This window comes from Hydra vulgaris, chromosome 10 (assembly GCF_038396675.1).
Source record: "Hydra vulgaris chromosome 10, alternate assembly HydraT2T_AEP".
NCBI lineage: Eukaryota > Metazoa > Cnidaria > Hydrozoa > Anthoathecata > Hydridae > Hydra > Hydra vulgaris.
The window spans coordinates 27,572,501-27,586,809 of NC_088929.1; positions in this window are offsets into that span (position 1 = coordinate 27,572,501).

Below are 14,309 nucleotides of genomic sequence, written 5' to 3' on the forward strand. Positions count from 1 at the left end.
ATTATAGTATATGTTCTTCAAGACAAGGATATTTATTAATAAATATTCTTGTTTTGAAGAACACATATTTTAAAATATGTTCATCAAGGCAAGAATAAACATTTGTTGCACTCAATTATCGGGATATCGTGAATTGATACTAGTTGAAATAGGGGTGGGTTAACCAACTGCTATCAAAACTGTTAAAGTGAAAACACTTTACTCTATTTTTAGGCGTAATTTTGTCAAATTGATAAAAATGAAATAATAAATAAAAACTGTGAAAAAAAAAAGTCGTTTTTTATCTGATCACAAACTTATATCTAAACAAAATATTTTATTTTAGTTTAAAAAACTATGATAATGCGGAGTGCATCATCATAGTTTTTTAAGTCTACAGGAAAGATAAAATGGTAAGCAACGTTTGAAGTTGTTACACGAATAAACGGTCTGGGTAACTTTCCAAGAATATCCAATAGGGACACCTCGAAAAAGGGTCATTTCAAGCCAAGTGGTTCAGAGGGCCCCACTCGACCATCTCAGATTTTGATAAAAATTTGTCAGTGTGTAGTTAAACATTTTCCATGTTTATTAATGAACATTACCAAAGTTTCAGGTCAAAATGTTTGTTATTTTGGATTTTGTGTTAGGCTTACCAAAATTTCAATTACAATCAGTAGCTAAAAATCGCATTTTTGGGGTTGTACATTTTTGCAATAAAAGAGTAAAATATCTTAAAAACCTGGATTTATAGTAAACCGAAGGTTTAGATTGCAAATTATTTAATACAACTTTCCTATCGTGCCTTGAATATAGTCTATGGCTCAACAAATAGCGTAACAACATTATAATCTTTTATTGCTTTTTTGTAGTGTCTTATCTCCAAAACAAAAGGATTTTCACTATTGTAATTTTTTCTGAAGGTTCTACGTACTAATATAATGATATGGATAAAAAATCAGCTTTTTAAAAAATACCCATGCTGAGTTATTCTGAAACTAATACGACGACAAAAGAGAATACCTTAAAATAACAAGTATTTGAACCCCTAAAATTTTATGCGGACAAATTTTTATTTTTATTAATTGCATTATTTGAAAGTGCTTATTTTATACTTCTAGAAAAAATAAAAATCATGTTGGAGAGATTTTTTATATGAACAAAAAAAATTATTAAAAATTTTGTACTAAACATTAGGAATCATCATACTTCATTAAAAACAAGGCTTGTTCTGCCCAAAATCAAATTTACTTTGATATTCAAAAAGTATACTTTTAATATTTGTTTGAGTTATTTCAGAAAAATAAACAAATCGGCAAAATTGGAGCACAATATTTAAAGTGGCACATAACTGCAAATAAGTAAGTTTTTTGACAAAATTAAATTTTAAGATTTTTTTGTAATTTTATTCTATAATCATTTTATTTCTAAGGGAGTGTCCATTAATTACGTCAGCAATTAATAATCCCCCTCCTTGAGAAAAATAAAAAATAAAATGAAAAACAAAACAAAAACATTTTAAATAGGAGTAGTTTACAACTTTAATGTTTAGAGAAAAAAATGTAACTAATAAACATTTTTTAAATATATATAACCATTTAAAATTACAAAGGCTTGCTCTGAACAAATAAGTGAATAGAAGTAAAAGTGATTGCTACATACAACACTATTGGTTTAAACTTCTTCCAGTGCATGATAGAAGGTAAAAAAAATTAAATTCACTCAACTTATCGAAGAACTGCAAGTGGGTATTATGTCAATAATAAAAAATCGTTCTAGTTATGGAATATAAAAGAACAAAGAGAAACATTAAAACTTTGATGGAGGAGAATATTCCTCAATGTTTTCCGAAATTCTTACTATGATAAAGAAATCGTAGTTATTGAAATTTTGACAAGATCTTAAAAATCTTCTTTCACATAACGAGTTTATGTTTTTAAGTTGTTATACTTTGATTAATAATTCCAAACTTAAAAAATAATATATAATTAATCATCTGTAAATTATGAAATATATATATTGTTTTTGCATGGATAACGATAACATTTATGTAATTTGGGAAAACGGGTATCATTTGATAATGCTATTCAGGTAGTGAGCAACGGGCGGGTACCCGTCGACAGCTCGAGTCGACGAGATAATGTTAAATATTTATCACAATTTACCCATTTAATATACAAACATCTATTAAACGTCAAAACAACGTTTCGACAAAACGTTTAGATTTGATCGATTAGAATGAAATCTAGATAAACGTTTAGAATAAACGTCCATAAACGACTATATTCAAACGTATTTTAGACGTCTATTATAGGATTATTATAAGTATATAAAGCGTTTAGATTTTATCTAAGTAAACGTATAATAAATTTTTAGAATTTTTTCTTATAGTTTCTTTGATTTAGTTAACGTAATTTCAATTTATTTAAGTTTTAAAACTTACATAAATTAAAATTCCGTTTTAATTTTTAACTTTATATAAGTAATAAGAGCTATATAAGCCTTGAAATTTATTAATAAGAAATAGTTATGAAAGCAATGAAATTTATAAATAAGATATACTTATAAAAGACCTGGTCTTATTTTTAAATTTTTTATAGCTATTATAATGGTTATAAACTTTAATACTATATTACTTATACTATACTTTAATATTATAAAACTATATATAAAGTTATAAATTTATATAAAACATTTTCATATAGTGGGGATTTAGAGAAAAAATGTTTGTGCACTATACTTGTTTATGTTTCGATAATTAAAAAAAATTAAATGATCAAGCTTTTTGCAGTGGAAGTTTTATTGTAACAATTTCTATCAAATATTTTTTAAGTTTAACCTCAATAGCAGAAAATAAAAGTTTATATTAAACTTAACAAAAATAATAAACTCATAAGCATATATTTTGGATCACTGTTTTCTCTGGTTTATGCATTATCAAAAATTTTCCTAATATACCGTCTACCGCTTGTTTATCATGCACCTGTTCTTGTGCAACATCATCTTCTACATTCGTATCCTGGGTCCGTATTCTCATCTCTCCCTTAAGCTTAACGCAGCTTTTGTCTGAAATTTCATTACAATATTTCTAAGTAAAGAAATGACGAAAATTTATATAAATTCGTTAAAATAAAACTTATACCAAAATAAAACATTTATGTTTAAAAAATTATAATTTTAAATAAATTTTTTATTAATGTAATTTAAAAGAAATTTTTGACTAACGCTCCGTTAAGCTTAACGGAGAGATAAGAATACGGCCCCTGATCGTCTGATTTTGTAACCTGATTTGTAACCACAAAAAACCACAAGGTAAAATAGTTAAGATTTGAAATGTACATTCATAAATCAAAATTAGATTTACACAGAGCAACTTTACATATAGAGGATTTTCTGCATGGAAGTTTTCTGAAATTTCCTGTACAATCCATGTTTATTTTTGACATTAAAAAATTAGCAACGTCGCGACATGTAGTTTCGTTAACGTATGCAGTGGTTTTTACCAGCTCTGTTCCACCAATTTTCTTTTGCAAATGTAACTAAATTAAGTTAAATTGCATTTAAAATAGAAAAATAATTATTTCGTTATTAAACCTCTTGATTATAGCAAATCTTCTGTTACACAATCATACTTGCGTTTACAAAATGAATTTAAACTGTTTATAAAACTTACGCAAAAAGTTCTTGCAGCAGGACTTTCATAACGAGAGATCAGTAACTCATATTTTTTAACTGCTTCAATGTAACCATCGATAATTTCTAAAACATCGGAGTCCATTGATTTGTTAGCATTTAGGAAGGTAGATAATCGCGAAAAAAGCTATTTAACTTAGAGTTGTTAACCGGAATGTTTCGTACAATTCCGGAAAAATAAAATTCTTTCGGAAGGATATTGAGAATAAGGAATTTTCTTTTTTCGTACCGAATTTTACGAAACAAAAAAAACCGCCGATGTTCATTTCACAAATGCTTCTTACGAAATGTTGTCTTCCGCAAGTTGAATTATGAAACAAAACTATTTTGCAACATACGAATATAGGGCTTACGGAAGTCGCACTTGCGAAATGAGCTATTTCGCTAAACGACGTTTCGGAGTCTATAACAAAATTTTGATGGCCAAACTGATATAATTGTAAAAATTAAATTTTTTATATACCAAAATGTTTATAATAAAATTTTATTTTCAGTATTGCAACATATGAACATTTTAAGGTTTTATTTTTTGAAATAATGATAAAAAACCAAATTTCTTTCGAAACGAAACTCTTTCGCACTGAAACTTGCGAAACAACTTCATTACGGAAAAACACTTACGAAACGCGGCATATTAAAAATATTTAAATTCGTTTTATGAATCAAATACGTATGATTAGCTAGGTAACTAAAATACTAATTATTATAATAATTATTGATATGTTTCAGTTAGTAAATTTTTATAAATAAACCTAGACTTTCATAAGATATACTAAAAATGTCTTTCAATGAACAAGAGTTAAATAGTGAACATAACTTGAACAACATAAACTTTCCCATTTTGAGGGAAAAAAGAAAATTTAGAGCATGTAAGTTATTTGTTTGGGATCATGTAGATTTGCCTCAAATAGTAAATCGGTTAAAAAAAAAGGGTCGTTATCGTACTAATTTTTAATGTAAACTTGTCGTTAGCTTAACTCAAAGGCAGTTGTTCTCCTGTTCCTTTCTTTATATTCATTACTTACCCGAAGTTGTGAGAGAGCAGTTAATTAGCCCCTGAGTCAGTAAGTAAATGGAAAAAAAAGAAACGGTTTTATACGAATAAAATTGCGTGATTGGGAAACAATGCTGTCGTTGAAATCAAAAAAAGATATAGGTCATGTAGTCAATCCTAAAAAATAACTACTCCATAAAGTACGTACGCTTTAAATTTGATCCTCCCCTCCCCCGCAATTTTCAACATCCCAACGTTATTGGAACTATACAACCGCTGAAAGTTTTAAAGCTCTGGCTATTTTGGAGAGCAGTAAAAATTTAGTTGCAAGATTTTACAGCAAAAAAGCGGGTACGTAAAATACAACCCTTTCCCGAGTCTTTCCCCGGGCAAAAATTTAAACATAGAAGCTCACCAGGATTATACAAGCGCTGAAAGTTTTAGAGCTGTAGATAGTCTAAAAATTAGTGATAAATTGACATAAAATGTAATGGAACCAAATATTTTACTAAGTTTTTATGTATAAGAATATAAATAGTAAACCTCCATTTCTGAAAAGCCGAAGACAATAAACAACCGAATGTCGGAAGTGAACCAAAGTCGGTACTTGAAAAATATTAATGCATGTAAACACTGGTATAAGGACATGTTGCGGAGGAAGCGTTGTCCTTTCCCTCAAAACTAACTTAAAGTTTCAGTTTTTTCTATTTAAATTTTAGCTGCGTAACTTTCTTAACCTTTCTAGGTCACTGTATATATATATATATATATATATATATATATATATATATATATATATATATATATATATATATATATATATAATATATATATATATATATATATATATATATATATATATATATATATATATATATATATATATATATATATATATATATTGTCCTTTCCGTCAAACTAACTCAAATTTCAGTTTTTTTTATTTAGATTGGAGTTGCGTTAGGCCCCCCTTACATTCTGTTTCAGCAACTCCTTCCCCCTCTCCCTCCCCCACCTTTGTCCTAACTTTCTTAATCTTTCAAGATCACTGTATATATATATATATATATATATATTTATATATATATATATATATATATATATATATATATACACTAAAAAATAAAGGTAGACATTTTTAGTTAAGGTAGGATATGAGATATACCCTTAGTAAGGTATAATTTTTTACCTTATAAGGTAGAAAATTATACCTTTAAGTTAGAAAATTGTATGACAAATAATTGTTTTTAATATAATTTTCTACCCTAAAAGGTAGAAAGTTATACCTTACTAAAGGTATATCACATATCCTAAAAGTACAAATTTCTACCCTAAGGTAGAAATTTCTACTTTTTTTTTTAGTGTGTGTGTGTATATATATATATATATATATATATATATATATATATATATATATATATATATATATATATATATATATATATATATATATATATATATATATATATATATATAGATAGATAGATAGATAGATAGATAGATAGATAGATAGATAGATAGATAGATAGATAGATAGATATATATATAGATATATAGATATATAGATATATATGTAAAAACTATTGAAGAATCATTTAACAACATTATTTTATTTAAATAATAAATAATAATATTTTTTTGTATAACAGTTTAATGAATACTTTCGAGTTTATTCCGTAAGCGCACATTCCGAAACGCTCCTTCCGTAAGGAACTGTTTCGCAAATATTCTTTCGAAATGATTTGTTTCGCAAGTTTCTTTTCGTAAAGAGCTATTACGGAATAATTATTATTTATTTTTTTCGTATAACGCATTACGGAAGGTGAATTTGCGAAAGAACAACTTCCGCAATAACAACTTGAAATACGGAAGGTAAAAATGCGAAATTTTCGTAAGTTTTTGTTTACGGCGAACAACCCTAATTTAATTTCCATGAATTAAAATGGCGCACCCAAAACTCGTTTATTATTTATTTATAAGTCGTTTACATTTCCTTTTTTTTGTACAGTACAGCAACCTGTCTCATCAACATTATAGATGTCAATAGGGCCAAAACTTTATATTTTTTTACAGCACAGCATCAAAACACCATTATGCATAAATAGTCTCAAACATCTTGTGGCAAAACCTTTTTTTTTTGAACTGTCTTAAATAAATGTATTTGTTTGAAACCTATTCTTTATATGTTCTCTATACGATACTACTTTTATGTGTGTTTCCCTATTTGTTTATTTTTTATGTGTACCTAAGGACTACGGTTACATACATAATTGCTATCTCCAGTGAAAAATATGTTTGTTTCTGGAACATGTTTGAGCTAGCTTTTAAAACCAGAAGATTATATAAATTCTATGAATAGATGTTTGATCTACCATAGGTAATTTGAAGTATCGTTGGGTTAGCTACATGTGGTTCAGGGATAGAATTCTTTCCGCTGGATTTTAGTAATACTTGACTCTATTTTACTGGAACATATAATACTTTACTTCGACAATCATTGGTATGTGTGTGTATGTATGTAAAAGTTCGTATATATTTATGTAAGCATATGTGTGTATATGTATGTAAAAATGTTAGTTTTTGGATTGTCATTTTATATATGTATAACTTTTTTTTTCCCGCCCTACGTAGTTTTTAACGTTGGACGTTGTAGTGGTTTCCTCTACTTTTTTCGTCGTTATTGCTACATTTTATTCAAAACCTGGTTTTTTGATTGGTTAGCAACATTCGATCTAGGTATCTACGGGCGCTTTAAACTTTGTACGGTTTTGTCGTTTATGTAGTTTTCTTATATATATTTCTATATTTATTCGGCTTAAGTTTATTTTTATTCAACAAGTACCAATTTTGGCAACTTGTTGTATTTATAGTAAAGTTTTATCTAACAGTATTTATCCTATTGGTAGCGTAGTTGAGTATTTTGTGGTGTTCTATTATAGTATAATAATTTTATTATTTTATATTATCATTTACATTTTATTCTATTAATTTTTGTCATTTATATATATATATATATATATATATATATATATATATATATATATATATATATATATATATATATATATATATATATATATATATATATATATATATATATATATATATATATATACAGTGCCGGTTTTTATTAAAAAATTTTATTTATCGTTTATTCTATATATTTATCTAACTTTCTATATATATATATATATATATATATATATATATATATATATATATATATATATATATATATATATATATATATATACAGTGACGGTTTTAGCACTGCCAGCGCCCTGGGCGAGATTTCTACGGCGCCCCTAGCTCAATTTAACCCCATTCAAAACAAGGCAAAGGGTAAAATAACCAATTAGTTTCGCCCCTTTATATTTGGCGCCATGGGCCATCGCCCAACCAGGCCCTACCCTAACGCCACATATATATATATATATATATATATATATATATATATATATATATATATATATATATATATATATATTTTAACAATATCTATTATCTGTGTGTGGTTTATTTTATAATAAATTTCTATTTTATTGTTTAAAACTTTGAGTTTATAAAATTGAATAAATTACAAATTTTTAAAATAAATAATTATTTTTTTTTGCGTAAAAACAAAGTAGTATTGTTTCAATTAAAAGTAGCTTAAAGTTTGATCTTTTAATGATAAGTTTAGTTAATTTTTATATATATTGTTAATAAAAAAATTACATTCCACAAATTAGTTTTATTTGCCAGGTTGGTGTTTTTTACTTAACTAATGATATTTTTTTGAACTAATTTAAAGTGCTCGGTGTGCGGCTAATAGCACTTTCGCTGCTAAGAGCACTTTCGCTGCTTTTTTAATAAAAGTACTTTCGCTGCTTTTTAAAACCTCTGTGTTTTTCACAAAAAAAAATTTCGGGTCTCCAAGAACCTAAATGGATCAAGAGCAGTGATGCCTGAAAATTGCTTATTTGCGAAAAGTTTGGATCCAGCATAACTTTTCAAATCTGGCTTGCTTTTCAAAACTAATTAAGCAAATCATATATTACAGACTATATAAACTTCAAACAGAAAACAATGTTGCATTGCAACCAATTTTATTTTGAATAGAATCATTTTATAACGCAATAAAAGAATTATTTAAATAAATATCAAATGCACTTAAAAGTGATTGCTATACCATGAGGGTTTTTATTGGTTTATCCTAAGCTTTCGATATTAAACAATAAAACACTTTAAAAAAAACTGGACCATATGAAGTTAAATACAAAGACTTACAATGGTTTGAAGAATGCTTGGTTTACAGTAAGCATTTTGTTGTTAAAAAAAAAAAAAAGATTCAAAAAAAATATATATATATATAATAGGAACCGCAAGGTTCAATTATAGATTTGTTTTTATTTTTGCTTGAAAAATGACCTATATTTATTTAAGAAATATTGAATACAATCTTACTCGGATACCCTATAATCCCCCCCCCCTTCCCTTATATCCGACACTGAACCAAAAGTATGGAATAAAATTCTATTAAATAAACTTAAAACTCCTGAAACTCTTCACAAATTCAAAGCAAAATTGAAACAAATACTTCTGGTTAGTGACAGAGTGCGTGACTTCTTCTGAAGTAATTTGCGTGGTACAGATTTTTCCATTCCAAAATTAAATTTTCCAAAATAAAAAAACCTATAAACTTTTTTAACGAAACCTTATCAAATAAATATCAAAAAAATTTCCTGTAAATATTCTACCAGTAATAAATAAAAATATCCTGTAAATATTCTATCAGTGATAAGTAAAAATATCCTACAAATATTTTCTCTCTCTTTATATATATATATATATATATATATATATATATATATATATATATATATATATATATATATATATATATATATATATAAATATATATATATATATATATATATATATATATGTATATACATATATATATATATATATATATATATATATATTTTATATATATATATATATATATATATATATATATATATATATATATATATATATATATATATATATATATATATATATATATATATATGTAAGAAAGAAAACTAAATATATATATTTAGTTTTACTTAATATATATATATATATATATATATATATATATATATATATATATATATATATATATATATTTAGTAATATATATATATATATATATATATATATATATATATATATATATATATTTAGTAATATATATATTTATATATATATATATATTTATATATATATATATATATATATATTTATATATATATATATATATATATATATATATATGTATATAAATATATATATATATATATATTTATATATAAATATATATGTGTAAGAAAGAAAACTAAAGAAATGTATGAAGAAATAATAAAAAATCTTGATTTGCCGATCGTGGTTCCGATGCTTAAATAGTTTTTTTTTCTTTCTTTGCCATTCTTTTTTATATATTTCGTTCATTAACGTTTTTTTTTAACTTCTATTTTCATTACTTTTATACTTATTTTCTTACAGATATTTCTTTTTCTTTTTTCTTTTAAAACGTTTATTTATTCTTCTTTTTTGTTAGTTTTATTTTTGTTAAATTTATAAATATTTTCTTTTCCCTTTTACTTTTTTCCTTACAAAAAGTTGTTTTCAACCGTTTGAAAAAAGCGCCCACCATTTTATCCAATTCAGCATAAAAATATCTTGGTTTTGGTAAATCGTTTTGGTATGTACAAAAAAATTCTTTAACTTTTTTCCTCTATAGAATTGCTTTTATTTTTGCTTGAAAAATGACCTATATTTATTTAAGAAATATTAAATACAATCTTACTTGGATACCCCATAACCCCCGCCCCCTTCCCTTGTATCCGACACTGAACCAAAAGTATGGAATAAAATTCTATTTAATAAACTTAAAACTCCTGAAACTCTTCACGAATTCAAAGCAAAATTGAAACAAATACTTCTGGTTAGTGACAGTGTGCGTAACTTCTTCTGAAGTTATTTGCGTGGTACAGATTTTTCCATTCCAAAATAAAATTTTCCAAAATAAAAAAACCTATAAACTTTTTTAACAAAACCTTATCAAATAAATATCAAAAAAATTTCCTGTAAATATTCTACCAGTAATAAATAAAAATATCCTGTAAATATTCTATCAGTAATAAGTAAAAATATCCTACATATATTTTCTCTCTCTTTATATATATATATATATATATATATATATATATATATATATATATATATATATATATATATATATTTATTTATATATATATATATGTAAGAAAGAAAACTAAATATATATATTTAGTTTTACTAAATATCTATATATATATATATATATATATATATATATTTATATATATATTTATATACATATATATATATATATATATATATATATCTATATATATATATATATATATATATATATATATATATATATATATATATATGTAAGAAAGAAAACTAAATATATATATTTAGTTTAACTAAATATCTATATATATATATATATATATATATATATATATATATATATATATATATATATATATATATATATATATATATATATATATATATATATATATATTTATATACATATATATATATATATATATATATATATATATATATATATATATATATATATATATATATATATATATTGATATTTGAGGCTGTTTTGTATTATAATAATAAAACAAAACTCATAGTCGTAAAAGAGTGCTCAATATTAAAAAGATACTTCAAAGAGAGCGATATACATATATATTAACGAAGAAAAAACAACTTTTTCTATAGTACTTTAAGTTTCATGCCTATACGGCAATCATCAGCCATTGAATACAAATTCAAAAACAAAAAAAAACCGCTAAAATTTAGATTTTAGCGGTTTTTTTTTTGTTTTTGAATTTGTATTCAATGGCTGATGATTGCCGTATAGGCATGAAACTTAAAGTACCATAGAAAAAGTTGTTTTTTCTTCGTTAATATATATGTATATATATGTATATATATATATATATATATATATATATATATATATATATATATATATATATATATATATATATTATATATATATATATATATATATATATATATATATGTAAGAAAGAAAACTAAAGAAATGTATGAAGAAATAATAAAAATCTTGATTTGCCGATCGTGGTTCCGATGCTTAAATAGTTTTTTTTTTCTTTATTTGCCATTCTTTTTATATATATCATTCATTAACGTTTTTTTTTAACTTCTATTTTCATTACTTTTTTACTTATTTTCTTACAGATATTTCTTTTTCATTTTTCTTTTAAAACGTTTATTTATTCTTCTTTTTTGTTAATTTTATTTTTGTTAAATTTATAAATATTTTCTTTTCCCTTTTACTTTTTTCCTTACAAAAAGTTATTTTCAACCGTTTGAAAAAAGCGCCCACCATTTTATCCGATTCAGCATAAAAATATCTTGGTTTTGGTAAATCGTTTTGGTATGTACAAAAATATTCTTTAACTTTTTTCCTCGAATCCTTGTCAGAAATTAAATTTGATGGTATAATGGAGAAACTATCTAGCAATACTAAATTTTCTAAAGAAAATAAAGAATCTAGCTGTATTAGAATGTGATCAAGAAAAGGAATTGAACAAGTTATTTGATAATATTCACTTATATCATCTACTTCATGGTTATCAGGTTGTGTTTGTTGACCACATGTTCTTGGTTTAGATGGTATTGTATCATTAGTTGCAGCTATGCTAACAGCTTCTTTATACCATTCTGTGTGTGAAATATCAATAGAGCTCCGAAGAGATTTAAGAGTATTCTTTAAATTTTCCACATCTTTACGAGCTTTTGAGAAATCTTGATCAACTTTTTGCAAAGTTTTTGTCATTGGTCTAATAATATATAGCCTAATAACTTCCTAACTATGATCAAGGTGATGATAAACTTAAAAGAACAACATATTGCCACATATGCAGAAGCATCACCTCTGGATTTGTAGTTCCATGTCACATCTTCTTTGATACAAATAAGAGATGCAACAATCGCTGGATATAATTTAATAAAGGCTTCAAGACCATCAGTTCTTTCAATCCACCTGGCTCTTCAAACATTGATTGTCTTTTGAAAAGATGATGTCGGACATAGCTCACTAATTTTTGTAGATAGATCTTCAAACATTTTCGAAGAATTATTTAAAAAATCTCAATCAAAAAGAGACAATTCGAACATGATCCATCATATCTCGAATAGAATGAATTGCACATGCTTTGGCAACACATAGATTAAGTTGATGGGGAAAGCAGTGGACATATGGAGCTTTAGGAAAATCTTTTAAAATTAATGCTGCTACACCACAAAGACGCCCTGCCGTGTTACCAGCCCCATCGTAACCTTGCCCACAACAATAAGACATTTCCAGACCAAGTTTATGTATACTTTTCTTGATCTTGGTTGATAAAAAAACTCCACTTAAGCCAGTATTGCAAGAAACAAATTTTAGAAAATCTTCCTTTACATTACAGAATTCATTCACATATCGAACAATTACAGCCATTTGTTCTGTTTGGCTAACATCTGAAGCTTCATCAACTAAAATAGAAAAAAACTTTGCTTTCTTTATTCTGTCTGTCAATAGCGATCAAGCAACACCTGCGCAAATATCAACTAACTCATTCTGCACTGTGTTTGATCAATAAATAGCATTTTTAGGACCATTTTTAAAATGGTCACTCAAGATCTTGTCACCGCATAATACCATCAGATCTAATAAGCATTGAAAATTATCAGCATAATTACATTGCTCAACCAGATTTTTGGCGTCATCTCTGTGTCCTCTAAGCGGCATATTCTGTCTACAACAAAAAAGAATTGCATGTGATATTGAAAACAAAATTTGTCGATTTCTAAAAATATCATCAGATAGAAACTTATTGAGTTGCAAAATAATTGGAATGGCTTTATTACTCAATGCTGCTTGAAAATCAAGCATTATCTGTTATGAGGTTTTATGCATTGGAGAAGTGTTATTATTTGATAATAATCTTACATTTCCAACTGACCAAAGCCGATATAGAAATTTATAAAATAATTGAGTAGTTAAAGAGGCTTTTCCGAACAGAACACAAGAGATAAAGAACAACCCATCATAGAATTTTGAATAACACAACCATGAAAATTTTTTGAACCAAACAGGGTTACATTTACGACCATTAGTTTTAGAAAATATATAGTCAGAAGGTGGCACCCATACGTTTATTAGAAGATTATACTTCTCATGCTTGGATAATTTTTCCACTTTGTCTACAAACAACCCAATATCAAATTTGTTACATTCATCTTCTGTTGTTGTCTTTTCATAATTTACATGCAGTTTCAGAATTGTGACACCTGATATTGATTTTTTATAGAGATATTCTAGACATGCATCTCCTGTAATAGGATAAAAATTTTTTAAAGGAATCTAAAATAGAAAATAAATATAAACACAGTAATATTCATATTATAAAACAATAAAATTCAAATCAGTTTAAATATTATATTATACAAATAAGAATATACTTTTAAAATATTTGAGATAGACATCACGCAAACTAAAGATGACCAAACACCAGATTGAGAAATATTT